The 14,464-nt window shown below is 32.6% G+C and overlaps 1 protein-coding gene across 18 annotated transcripts in view; it reads left to right on the forward strand.

The window, feature by feature from the left end:
* Window positions 1-14,464, forward strand: part of BAZ2B (bromodomain adjacent to zinc finger domain 2B) — a 421,537-nt gene that overhangs the window by 213,287 nt on the left and 193,786 nt on the right. The window contains exon 1 of one of the 18 annotated variants that reach the window (XM_027559708.1): window positions 6,655-7,064. The exons of the other annotated variants lie outside the window; for them this stretch is intronic. The gene's annotated coding sequence lies outside the window, so the exon portion shown is untranslated. Of the gene's footprint in view, window positions 1-6,654; window positions 7,065-14,464 lie in introns of those variants that run through there. 18 annotated transcript variants of the gene reach the window in all.

The following is a 14,464-nucleotide window of genomic DNA, read 5'->3' on the forward strand; positions in this document are numbered from 1 at the left end:
ATAAAATTTAAATTAAAAAAAATAAAATAATATTGCTAAAAAAAAAGTATTTTAAAATAATTGCTAAGACTGTATAATACTTCAGTTTTTATCCGTTTATTTAATGTTTTCCAAGATCTTGCAAAATATATGATTCCTGCCCACTTATTATTTTGTATTGCTACAAATTAAAAATCTGTAGTCCATGTGAATATGAAACTTCAAATAATTAAGCAAATAGTAGGAAAATGGGGTTTGTACATGACAAATAGTATATTTTCTAAATATTTTGAATTTTAATATGGATTTTTTATTATTAGAATATCAGAAGTTATTGGAATTGATGTACAAATTGCTAGGTAGGCTAAAGAATTTTCTAGATCATGGCTTCTTAAATTTTAATGTTCATAAGATTCTGATTCAGTAGGTCTGGACTAGTGCTTGCGATTATTTCTAACAAGTGGTTTCTATGTTGCTGGTCTGTGGACCACAGTTGGAGTTGCAATGAGCTTGATAACTTTCCAAAGCCTATCACCACATTTTATTAGGATTACATCCTTTGCCTTAGTGAAATAGATTTTCAGTATTGCTATGGACATTTATTTAACTGTTTCTCTACATTCTGATTTATACTTCGCCATTTTTAATAGAAATTTGTTTTTTTTTTTTAGGGAAATACTTTGTGTGTGGATTATTGATTGCTCTGTGACTATGTAGTTCTTTGTATAAAATTATCCTTCAGTATTTTTAAGATGGTTAGCCTTGAGAATTATTGGACTGTCAATGGCAACTTTCAGCAGTTTAATAGGGAATATGTGTGGTTTACTTTTTTAGTAGAACTATTATACTTAAACTAACTTTTGTTATTTTGCAGGATATTGTTTGAGGTTAGATATGGTTATTATAAAAATTAAAATGGAAATAATTTTGTTTGGCTAAAGTATGTTTTAGCTGGTATAAGTGCTGCTTTAAATTAAAAACTATTATTGTCATGAATTAGTAGCAGTTATATACCACAACAGGTTAGGCTGTTAATTTTATCTGTAGTAAATATGAATTGAAAACCTAATTTCTATAAGTGAACAAACAACAGGAGAGATAGTCATTTAGTTGAATAGCTTGTACTCCAAAAGCTATGAATGGGACATTAATGCTTTTCTTAAGACATATACTATCAAAATATTTTCATAGTTTTTGGGCTTTTATAGAAAATGTTAGTAACTAAATCATAAATTTAAATTCTAAATTTTAAAGAAAATTCCAGAATTACATATTTTTGATGAATGGAGATTGGTAATTAACTTTGTAGACTAGAACAGGAGAACCTTTTTGGGGGAAGGTTACAATTTTTGTCTAAATACATGGTTATTATATTAATCTTCTATTATTTCACTTAAGAATTGTCAGTAGTAGGAACAACTGGAAAAACTACATTATTACCAAAGTGACTTTAAAATATATTATTATTTTCTTATTTCTTATTAAATAAGCACTAATATTGCTGTAAAAGTTTTTATATGGAATGTATGTAAATGATAAAAGTTTTCTTCAGACCTGCTTCAATAATTTTGTATAGAAATAAACCTCCTTTGTTTTTTCTGGTAGCATCCATTGATTTCCGCTCCCCACCAAAGATACGTTAACAGTGCTGATGGAAGCAGAACACTTGGAATTTACATTAAAATTAAATGTGATGAATAAAAAGCAATATGGTATAATATTATAGTCTTCATTTTGCTTTACCAAAGTTCCAAAATCTAAAGGACAGAAATACTGACAAGGTCAAGAAAAATGAAAGCAAGAACAAATGATGCAAAAAGAAAATGACACTGAGGTCTTGGTTTAATACATATGTATTCCAGGTTGATGGTTGATTTCATTAGCAAATCTCATTGTTATGCAATGTCTGTTCTTCTGCAGCAAAATGAATATTGTATTTTTACAGGCTCTGTGTGTATCTATTATGTTACAATAAATGAAAAATATATATATATACACACCTATTTTTTTTTATACCCTTTCCAGTTTACTCTTTTCAGTTTGTCCTTTAGGAAAAGAAAGAAAATTGAATTATATTCTTCCTTTTGTTGTCAAATTTATTCAAAGCGTTTCAGTTTATAATATAGATATATTTCCACTTTTGTTCCCTGAAATAAACAGTTGTGAGGCAGTTAATAATGTAACCATTTAAATTATCCTATAACTTTTTAAATGAATATATCTTGATTGATTTAAGCTGATAATTAATTATGATGTTAACCATATTCTCTCTAACATATTTTTAATGTTAGGATGGGTTTTTTTTATCGCAAAAAAAATACTAAGCAAGTTGTACATATTTTGCCAAATGTACATACTGCTACCTTTTCCAATATCAAAAAGTATATGTTTAGATTTCTATAGTTAGAATTAAATTTTCATAAAATAGGAAATTCAGAAATAACAGATTTCAGTGACTCCACCTAGGAAGAGTTCATTTAATCAGGGAAGAGACTGCATGACTCTTATGCAGTTGTGTATATGAGTTCAAATATGGATCAAACTGTACTGAACACAACTCATTTAATTTTAGTCATTTTGAGGTTTGACAATGATTTATAAAATCTATTTGGTTTTTAGTAGTGTTCTCAAAAGTTGTCACAACTAAGAATCCATTGTCAAGCTTGAAAATAGAAAAGCCAAAGTTTTGATGTAACATGAGTTGATTGTATATCATTTAGAAATTGCCTATATAGTAAAAATTGACTGGCTCATTTGATGCAATCCTAATAAATACCTTCTTTATGTTACACAAGCATGAGCTGTTACAGATATGTACAGGAGTTTTCAATGTATCAACCTAAGTTAATTTTTACTTAGAGTATTTGCATTTTATTGTTCACAATGGGTAATATAAAACAAGAAATTTTAAAATCTAGTAAGGGCGATCCCTAAAATAATTGGAGAGTGATATAGAGCTAAATCTTGTGAAGAAAGAAGGTTTTCTGGGGTCAGATAGTGAAGCTCTGTGAGAGGGCGTCCTGAAAGTAATGCGATCTAAGCTGATAGTGTGGTAAGGAAGCAGTGGGAAACAGCATAAACAAGCTGGTAGATAAGAGCACATACCCTTGGCATCTTTGGAAGACAGAGAAGAGACCAATCCAAAAGTAACGGAATATATTTGCTCCTACTTATTTACCCCAGTGCTTTTTGTATCCTTGTTAAATTTTAATAGTATTCAGTCCAGATATACTGTATATTGAGGTGCTACCATTGCAGAACTTGTTCAATTTTGTATAATAAAATGGGAAATATGAAATTGCTCTTATATTAATTTTAGTCTTCCCCCACCAATAATAGACAAAGTAAATGCTGTAAAATTATACAAAGATTCACACTCTATAATAAATTGTTATAAATTTCTCAGACTAACTGAGAAAATAGGAACCTAGAAGCTCTAAGTCAGATTTCTGTACCACAGTTACAAATACCAAACTGAGGAGGAATAAAAATCGTCAGAGACTGCGGCCCAGGCTGTTGAATTGATCAGGATCATAGAAGGTCACTAAAGAGAAAGCAAGGAACTGCTTTAAATTAAAAAGAGATCCCTAAGTGTCTAGACCTTTCTACCAGGGTCTTCTCTTTGATCGAGAACCACCATCATCAAGCATGTCCATTTTATGTACTCATCCAGCAGATAAATCTGAATTTAGAAAATGAAATATGAATTTGAAATATGAAAACAGACTGTGAATTTAACAAAAGATCTTGGGGATTGTTAGTGTTTTTTTAGAGATTCTACCTAGATAAATAGCAGAAACTTTCCTGTTAAGATGGCACATTTTCTGGGTAACTTTTCATCGTGTTATGATTTTAGCTTGCCCTGAAGAAAGGTTGAAAGGAGTGTCATATGAAATTTGTTCAATTTCTGTAAAGATGCTCTTGAGAAAATTATTGTTTTGTCCAGTGTTGCATCACTGAAAAGTATGAAGACGTTTCTCTTGATTCTAAGTACTAGGAAAAGCCTTGGTGCTTATTTGTAAAGTGAAGTTTTTACACAGTGAGAGTTTTATAATTTGATCTTATTTCCTGCTTCACTTGGATTGCTAGGAAGCTCAGAGCTGAGCTACCCACATCTGAAGGTTGTGCAAGACCTTATGACAGGCATTTGTGTGTTCTAGCTTTACTTTGTGTTTCATCCTTCTTGCTTCCCTTTATTCATATTAATTTGTTTTTTGAAAGCATTCTGTTTTATTCATCATATGTCTTTAAGTCATCTTAGTTTAGAATAGATAGGATATAAATAATTATGGAAAGCTTCTTTATTGCTGGTAGAATGTAAGCAAGTAGAAGTAGGAGCTCTTGTCCCCTTCCCTGTCTTTCATTTTCATTTTGCGTGGATTTTTTAAGTCATGGAAGACTAATCTCTGTGGTTTCTTAGACCTTCCAGGGGCAAGGGCATCCTTTCTGAAGATTTTTCTCTGTGCAGAGCTACCAGGTGTAGCTCTTTGTGTCAAGTGTACTCTACAAAGAGTGCCTGACTGAAAGAACAAGTAGGGTTGAAATGTATCTAGAGGAGCGAAAGGTTTCCTTTTCTCACATTAGTTCGGAGGGGGTCTTTTTCTAACACAAAGGGTATCATGTTTGCCCTGGTTTCTGTCCTTGGCCTTTCAACTGAATTATAAACTGTTAACACCAAAATTTCCTGACATTTGATAAAAGCTGCGTTGAATGAAACAAAATTTCAAATTTATTTTCTTTACTTCAGTATTTTAATTTCCTTATCTTTTAAATTTGACCCATTCAGTTCAGTTCAGTCGCTCAGTCGTGTCCGATTCTTTGCAACCCCATGAATCGCAGCACGCCAGGCCTCCCTGTCCATCACCAACTCCCGGAGTTCACTCAGACTCACGTCCATCGAGTCAGTGATGCCATCCAGCCATCTCATCCTCTGTCGTCCCCTTCTCCTCCTGCCCTCAATCTTTCCCAGCATCAGGGTCTTTTCAAATGAGTCAGCTTTTCGTATCAGGTGGCCAGAGTATTGGAGTTTCAGCTTCAACATCAGTCCTGCCAATGAACACCCAGGACTGATCTCCTTTAGGATGGACTGGTTGGATTTCCTTGCAGTCCAAGGGACTCTCAAGAGTCTTCTCCAACATCACACTTCAAAAGCATCAATTCTTCAGCGCTCAGTTTTCTTTATAGTCCAACTCTCACATCCATACATGACCACTGGAAAAACCATTATGAGAAACTAAAATAGTCATGGGTCTTTATAATAGTTGAAATAATAAGTTTCTAATTTAAAATTTTGTTTTGTTTCCATATATGAATTACATAGTCAAAGCTCCTATTTAGTAAGAATTATTAATATATCTCAAATTATTTATGAAGGAAATAGGGCTATGTTTTACATTCCAGGTAGTTAACAGGATATTTGAATTATTTAATTGGACCAGGAAATTCAGCTGAAACTTTTAACTTCTTAGTTGTAATTTTTTGAAAATTTGGTGTTTGTTTCATGCTTCATCATAGTAAAGATGGTGGTTAGCAACTTGTTGTTTAGTATTAGTTTAGCACTGTTTAGCATTAATGTTGTTCAGTATTAAATATGTACTCCTTTCAAATGATATATATTAAATATTTGTAATGTGACCTATTCTCATATTTTGTATTATTAGTTTAGTTTTATCTTCTTGGGTGTTCTTTTTGTTGTCATTGATTTTGTTATCACTTTGTTTTGTTTTCTGTTCGTCAATACATTAAAGTTTTATTTTGCAAATATAATAAATATACACCTGATTTAAGTTATATAATTTAATACTGTGATTATATTACTGTGAAGCGGTTGTTAAGGGCTCTTTGCGTTAAAATTAAAAGATACTGTGTTAATAGGACACGGAGGGCGTTTGAACAAAGTATTTTAAACATAAATGTAGATTAAAAAAAAAAACCTCTCCATATTCTTAAATTAGTGAATTGGTTTATCATTTTGATGGATTGTGTTTGTTTTATACCCTTAGTTAATTTAAGTCAGTCTTCATTTAACTACACTAGAAATTTCAGAGAGTGAAAAAGTAATTTGGGGGGAAAAACTAAGTAAGGACAGAGAAACAAATTTCAAGCTCACCACATATATTTTTAAATACTTACAGATAATATTTTAGATTTTGTTTTCTTTTTAAAATGTGAGTTTTAAGTGATGCAAGAAATAGCTTCAAGTTATGTAAAGTTTCAATTCATATATTGAGATTTTTTCCTTGGACTGCTACATGAATTACAGTTTTACTTTGCAAGAGCTTGTCTTAAATTATAACTCAGAAACTTTATCTTTTTTGTTGAAAGAGTTGAAACTTAAAAACTTACTCCTTATTTAGCAGGTTTTTAAACACTTAATCCTAGGTTTTTTGTTTTTTTGTTTTTTTAAAGAGAAAACCTTGTTAGCTAGCGTTGCCTTGTTTTTAAATTTACCTGCCAAGCAGTAATTTTTAAAACCTGCTTAAACAGGTTTGTTTATCAAGGATTCCTTATTATAACTCTGTGCCTTCGCATGTCAGGAATAAACCCTCCTTTAAAAAAAAGGAAGATAGAACTCTTTTATGTCTTGACACTAATTAAAATTAAGAAAAGAAAAATTATTTGAGACATCAACCTCACCTGGCTTAGTTTTGTCACGTGAGCTTTCACGTTTACTGGTGATCTAAGTGCTCCACCTGCCTTTCAGTTTGTTTACCAGGAAATCAAGATGTGTAAACTGCAGGAAGTACTATTTGACCCTCTCCGACAGTATCTCATTACAATAATTGCTAATCTCTGAATAAGACAGCCATGTTTTGTGAGTAACTGAGAGAGAGAGGTTGTGTTAGGTAGATTTTAGGTGTTTCAACAAATAAAGCATTGTAAATGCTTGCTTGGATTATGTTTTCATGATAGCTTTAGATAAAAGACATATGGTGACCTTTGGGGTCAGCAAAGCTAGGACACAATAGTAGGTATTCTTTCATGCCTTTTAACTGAAAAATATCACGGCTTGTTGTTTTGGAGTGCTGTCACTGCTCTGAATCGAAAGGATAATGGCTACTTCCTGATTAAATCCACTCTCCACAGTAAGCTGTTAATGTTATACTGTATGTCTTTTTCTCCTGTAAATGCAATAGTGTTTGGTGCTTTCTTTACTTTTTATCATTGTCTTTCAGTAGATATATCTGTTGTAAATATATCCTGAAGTTGAAGTTTATAATTAGAGTAGAAAGTACTGTTTTAAGTTTGGATTTTTTTTTTTTTTAATGAAAAAGTATTTTTGTTTGGTATTAAATCCAGTCTTCTCATATACTTATTGTAGATTTTGGATAAAGAATTTCGCTTTTAAAAAAGATATTGAAGTGATAAATTATATTAAGCTGTCACTTTCTTGGCACTCGAAGCAAAATTTAAAAAACAACTTATGTAGTAAGTCAGATTCATTTGTTTAGGGAATATTTGGATAAACTAATTTATTTTTACTTAATATATTTCATAAATCTATTTAAATATATTGTCACAACTATTGATAATTGTTTTAATGATTAAGTTAAATTATTTTAAAATTAATTATGAGATCCTTGTGATGTAAAAACAATATTAAGTACTCAGAATATAAGAAGGGGAATAATGAGCTGCTTAGTTTTAATCCTAAAGCTGGCAGTCACTCCATCTGTGTTCTTGGGACAATTATTTAAACTGCTTACCTCAGTTTTCTTGTCTACTGTTCATATGTGTGCTAAGTAAAATGTGTTTTTTTTTTCCTTTATGGTAGTACAAACTGTAAAGAAAATGATTATCCATAAGATTTTATAAAACAGACAACTGACTCTGAGTATATAGTAGGAAAATAGTACACAAGGAAATATAGAAAAATTATTTCTATTGTAAAATAATGGAAAATAAACTTTAAAATAAATACCAAGTTATTATCTTTTTAATTTCAACAAAACTGTAATTTTTGATAAATCCATAATATAACATTACCAGAGGATTCTACACATTGTTGGATACATGGCTGAAATGAGAAATGGAGAGCCTGGAGGTGATTTAGTAAAGAGTCACAAATACACTTAATTTATTTATCTTTTTCTCTCAAGTCTTATTTCTGGAAATGAGATTATTCAGAGTAGAGGGAAGAAAGTATGTATACATTATAGGCCTATAAGTATATAGTTCATCTAAATAGTAAGATGTTTTATTTTTAAACTTTAGTATTAAGTATCCTGATTATATAAAAAATACTATGAAATTGTTAAACATTGAAGGCTACTATTGAAGATGGTCATAGAACCTAACATTCAGAACTAGTTTTAAAATATTCTGAGATAATGTGATTAAGTTTTGTTGAGAGAATTAAGGTACCTTCTTTTGCAAAATGCATATCACAGATATTTTAAGTAACCTGGTGATTTATGTTATTGGTGCATTCTAAGGAAATTCTAAAGATTATATTTATTGACTATTCTAGCTTAGTCAAGTTATTGAAGTAGGACTTATGGGAGGGCATCTACTTTAATTTGTAATAACAACTAATAGATGTCACTTATTGAACGCATAATATGTGCAAACTACTGGACTAATTTTTGGTAGGAAAGGCAGACTTTTACCTTTACCCTCTTAGAGTTCTGTTTTGCTGGGCCTGAGAATTAAATTGGTATAAGATAGATCAACAGGAGGAAAAAGCATACATATTTATAATACAAATTTTATGTGAGATGAGAGTCTGCAAAAGGAATGAAGACCAAGGAAATGGTGAAATATTCTGGTTTTATGTTAAGTTGAACAAAGAAAGGCAGTTATGGGAAAGTAACTATGTGGGGAGACTAAAGGAAGATAAGAATTATTTTAACAAGGTCTGTTTGTTGAGAATTCTCTCAGTCTCAACTTTTTATCCTTGATGGTGAGAGTGTTACTTTCCTTCTGGTATAGGAAGGACATCTTTCATATAGTACTTTGATTTCCTGCTTTTAAGAAAAAGAAAGAAGGTCAGAGTGTTTTTCTGTATTTGCTAGTTTTTCAAGTGCCTTAACTCAAAACAGTCAAAATGCCAGAGCAGTGCATTCTGAAGAAGCGTATTCTGAATTCTATTATCAAATTATTTTACAGTCAAGAAAATTGCATGAGGTATAGATAACCATCATTATCCCCATTTTTACTGATAAGGAAACAGTTTTAGAGAATTGAAATGATTTCATCAATGTCTTTTAGCTAATAAGTGCCAGAGCAAGACCAGAAAATCTAACAGAATCCATAAAGAACTCAGTCTTCAGTGTCATGCCTTTAAGCATTGGGTTTATATTTCACACATAATAAAGGTGCTAAAGACTTTTATTTAGATAAGTTTTTTTCATCAGTTTATCAAATGTTAGAATCCTTACTGTCAAACACTATAAGGAAATTCTCTGATAGTAATGGAAAACAAAATAAATCTCTAGTTTCAAGAAACTTACAGTTTAGTTGATTTGAAGGGGCAAAAATATAACAGGCTATTACAATACAATGCGATAACTGATATAATAGGGATAAATTCAAGATACTAAAGGTGACATAAAGAAATATCTAATGTTTCCTTTTATTTATATATTTAATATATATTTTGGGGTGCTGTTCTAGGGATATAAATGTAAATAAAACTTGCAAAGGTCTGTGCTCTTGGGGAACGTGTATTGGAGGTGGAATCAACAGTAAGCATAATAAATAAGTATATAGCATGTTTGAACGTGACAAGTGTTATGGAGGAAAGAAAAAGTAGGTAAGAGAAAGGGTAAGAATGCTGTGGTGTGATGGGTAGGTTGATTTTTGAGCAAAGATCAAGGAAGTTAATTATGCAGATATCTTAAGAGCCTTCCAAGTAGAGGGCTCAAGGCAAAAGCATGCCTGGTGTGTTCAGAGTAATGAACAAAGCCCAGTGTGACTGAAGTAGACTGAGCTAGAAACCAGAGTAGGCGGATATGACAGAGATAATTGCGGCTTTACAGAGCGCCATAGGCACTTTAAAGAGCCATTGCAGGGCTTTCAGTAAATCTGGCTTATATTTTTAAAGGATCACTCCAGTTGCTATGTTGAGAATGGACTATAGGGAGGCACTGACCACCAGCTAGAAGGCTTTTACAGTAATCTGATTGAAAGTAGTGGCTTAGATAAGGCTGGTAGTAGTTAAATTCTGGATGCTTTTAAGGTACACCGAGAAGTGTACCTTATTTGATGGATTGTTTGTGGGATATGAGGAAAAGAGAAGGCAAGATGACTCCAAGATTTTTTGCTGAGCCTCTAGAAGGATGGTGTTGCCATCAGTTGTGAGATGGGGATGGTTTTCATAAGGAGCAAGTTTGTGATGTAGTGGAAGATCAGGAGTTTGGTTTTAGACATGGTAGATATTATGTGTTTAATAGATACATGCCATTGGAGATTGTGGAAAGATTTTCCTGAGGAGTTATCATCTAAATTGAGGCTAAAGAATGAATTGATGGTGATTTATGATGAACATGAGAGCATTGTTTATACACTTAAATGAATTTTGGCTTTTTCTACTTTACATATTTACAAACTGGAGTAACATCTAAACATCTAAAGAGTAGTAACATTTAAAAGTAACAAATTGTTTATTTTAGCAAAATTATTCTAAGTAGTTAAGTTTTCGGAATATTTCAGTAGCTGCTATATCCAGGAGTTGCACTGGGTGCTTTTACATATATTGATTCTCACCGTTGTGCTGTAAGGTAAATTGTATTTCCATTTTACATTTGGAGAAACTGAGTCTGAAGGAGATTGACACATTAATATTAGGTGATGCATCTGGATTCAAATGTAGGTCTTTAGATTATATTTCCCATGCTTCTTATTTTTAAGTTAAAAATAGGTATCCTTTGCAAATTTTTAAACATTTGATTAAGGTCTCAAGGAGTTGTCTTGAAAGCATGAACTATTCTGTATTGTAGCATAATGATACCCTTGAGACATAGGGTTTGTAGATTCTTGGTCATGGAGTCAAATCAGTTGTTGGTCTTTTTTGAATTCTTATACAGCTTTCAGTACGCTATAACAGGTACTGTCTCCATTCCTAGCCCATATTCCCATGTGCAGTGCTTAATATGTGCTTAGAAATTTATAGCTGCTATCATCATCATCATCTTTATCCCTCTTCCTAGTATGCTGTGACCTTGGGAATCCCAAGCCTGTATGATCATTTGTAAATTATAAAACCTCAGAGATTAAGGGTACGTTGTTGTGTTGTTCAGTTGTGTCCGACTCTTTGCAGCACCATGGACTGCAGCATGCCGGGCTTCACTGTCCTTCACTATCTCCCAGAGTTTGCTCAAACTCATATCCATTGAGTCAGTGATGCCATCCAACCATCTCATCCTCTGTCATCCCCTTCTCCTCCTGCCTGCAATCTTTTCCAGTTTCAGGGTCTTTTCTAATGAGTCGGCTTTTCACATCAGGTGGCCAAAGTATTGGAGCTATTGGGTATTGGAGTAAAGGATATGAGGACTATGATGAATGAAGAATGAGTTTTAACGTATGTATTTTGTCTGATGGAAACCATCTTTGTTTCCTTCTCTTTATTGACTTTTCTGGGGAATTGAATTTGATAAATAGCTGTTATTTCTGACTGGAAAAGCAATATTCTCTGACATGCCAATGAGTATTTTCACTGTAAAAGTGAACATCAGCTGTTCTACTTTGATAGTGAATAGAAATATAATTGTTCATTGAAACAGATTCACTTAAGGTAATGATACCATAATTTAAAAATGTAAACCTTTTGCCTTTAGATCAAAATATAGGCTATTTCTTAAATTTTATGTGAGCTAACACTGTTTACATTTACAATTCATTTTTAAAGACGTACTTAAGAGCAAATCATTCAGATATTCTACAGGAAAGAAACATTTTAGCAAACATGTACATATTTTTAAAAAGTACCAATTAAGAAAAGAAAACCCTGCTGTGGATTAAAATAGCCTGTAAGTCTCAAAGGTCACTTTAAACATATACTAAGGACATAGGTAGAAAATTCACCTAGCCTTTGTATGTTCTGTAAATATGTAATTTTATTCTAAGTGTGCTATGTATTTCTCCAGGTTTTATGCTACTTTCCAAAGGAGTACCATATATATTCATTCTTCCTATTCCTTTCTCTAAAGTCTTCCTTCTCTTTCATCATTATACCTCAAATTCTGGCATCACCGACTCAATGGACATGACTTTGGGTGGACTCCGGGAGTTGGTGATGGACAGGGAGGCCTGGTGTGCTGCGGTTCATGGGGTCACAAAGAGTCCGACACAACTGAGCGACTGAACTGAACTGAGGATCACTGTATTCATTAAATGAGATTTTTAAGTAAACAAAATCTTGGTTGGCCCCCAAACACCTTTTTTGTTATTACTAAGTTATCTGTATAACTTAATATTTTATTTACTTCTGTTCAGGACTAAATATATATATCCTGTACATTTCTACTTAGACATAAATGTATTTGTATAGATATTAGATGTATATTCCTCACCTTTTTAATCTTATTTTTTGTTTTGGATAGTATCTTTAATTTATTTGGGGAAAAAGAAAAATGATTGGTCAAATAGAAATAGAATATTCTGTTAAAAGTATCCTGCTGATCCTCTATGACCCACCTCCCAGAGTAATGGAAATAAAAGCAAAAATAAACAAATGGGCCCTAATTAAACTTAAAAGCTTTTGCACAACGAAGGAAACTATAAGCAAGGTGAAAAGATAGCCTTCAGAATGGAAGAAAATAATAGCAAATGAAGCAACTGACAAAGAATTAATATCAAAAATATACAGGCAGCTTCTGCAGCTCAATTCCAGAAAAATAAATGACCCAATCAAAAAATGGGCCAAAGAACTAAACCGACATTTCTCCAAAGAAGACATACAGGTGACTAACAAACATGAAAATATACTCAGCATCACTCAGTGTCAGAGAAATGCAAATCAAAACCACAATGAGGTACCATCTCACACCGGTCAGAATGGCTATCAAAAAGTCAACAAACAATAAATGCTGGAGAAGGTACAGAGAAAAAGCAACCCTTTTACACTGTTGGTGGGAATGCAAAGTAGTACAGCCACTGTGGAGAACCGCGTGGAGATTCCTTAAAAAAACTGGAAATAGAACTGCCATATGACCCAGCAATCCCACTGCTGGGCATACACACGAAGGAAACCAGAATTGATAGAGACACGTGTACCCCAAAGTTCATCACAGCACTGTTTACAATAGCCAGGACTTGGAAGCAACCTAGATGTCCATCAGCAGATGAATGGATAAGAAAGCTGTGGTACATATACACAATGGAATATTACTCAGCTATTAAAAACAATGCATTTGAATCAGTTCTAATGAGGTTGATGAAACTGGAGCGTATTATACAGAGCGAAAGAAGTCAGAAAGAAAAACACTGATACAGTGTATTAACACATATATATGGAATTAAGAAAGATGGTAACGATGACCCTAAATGCGAGACAGCAAAAGAGACACAGGTGTAAAGAACAGACTTTTGGACTCTGTGGGAGAAGGCAAGGGCGGGATGATTTGAGAGAATAGCATTGAAACATGTATATTATCATATGTGAAATAGATCCCCAGTCCAGGTTCGATGCATGAGACAGGGTACTCAGGGCTGGTGCACTGGGATGACCCTGAGGGATGTGATGGGGAGGGAGGTGGGAGAGGGGTTCAGGATGGGGAACACATGTACACCCATGGCTGATTCATGTGAATGTATGTCAAAAACCACCACAATATTATAAAGTAATTAGCCTCCAATTAAAATAAATAAACTAAAAGTATCCTGCTTCCTATTTTTAGTAGTTATAAAACTAAGACTATTACATCCTTGATTAATTGTAATGCTCAGAGAATGAATATTTGGATTATATTTTCCTTGGAATGCTTTCCTCTTAACAATTGTTATTGAAATTCTTGCATAATGTATATGTGCAAGTGTAAAATTGAGATATTTTTTGATGATTTGAAGATAACGGGGATTTTGGGTTCTGATTTGACAATTTCAGCTACTCCTAATCTCATTGGGGAAAATAAAGTACAGGCATTAAATAGGAGTCTTGATAATTTGAGCAACTACTCTTGTTTTGTAAACAGCATAATCAAATATTAAATGTGTAATAAATTTTAAAACACCAGAGATTGTTTTAAAAAGCAGGATGAAATTAATTGCTAAATGAGTGCTATAAACAAATAAAATATACTATGAGTTGGTAATTAGAAAAGATGATAGAATGACCAGAGAAGGCACCTTTAAGGAAAAGGGCCCTAAGCTTCAGACATTGAAGAAGGACTTTAAACATTAATTGTGAAAACATTTTTATTGTGATATAGTTTATACACTGTGCAGTTCACCCATGTAATGTGTCCAATCCAATAGTTTTGAGTAAATTACATTATTACTTTTTTAAGTGGTGGTAAAAAAGATACCATAAAGTTGCAGTTTTAAT

Source organism: Bos indicus x Bos taurus, chromosome 2 (assembly GCF_003369695.1).
Source record: "Bos indicus x Bos taurus breed Angus x Brahman F1 hybrid chromosome 2, Bos_hybrid_MaternalHap_v2.0, whole genome shotgun sequence".
NCBI classification, from domain to species: domain Eukaryota; kingdom Metazoa; phylum Chordata; class Mammalia; order Artiodactyla; family Bovidae; genus Bos; species Bos indicus x Bos taurus.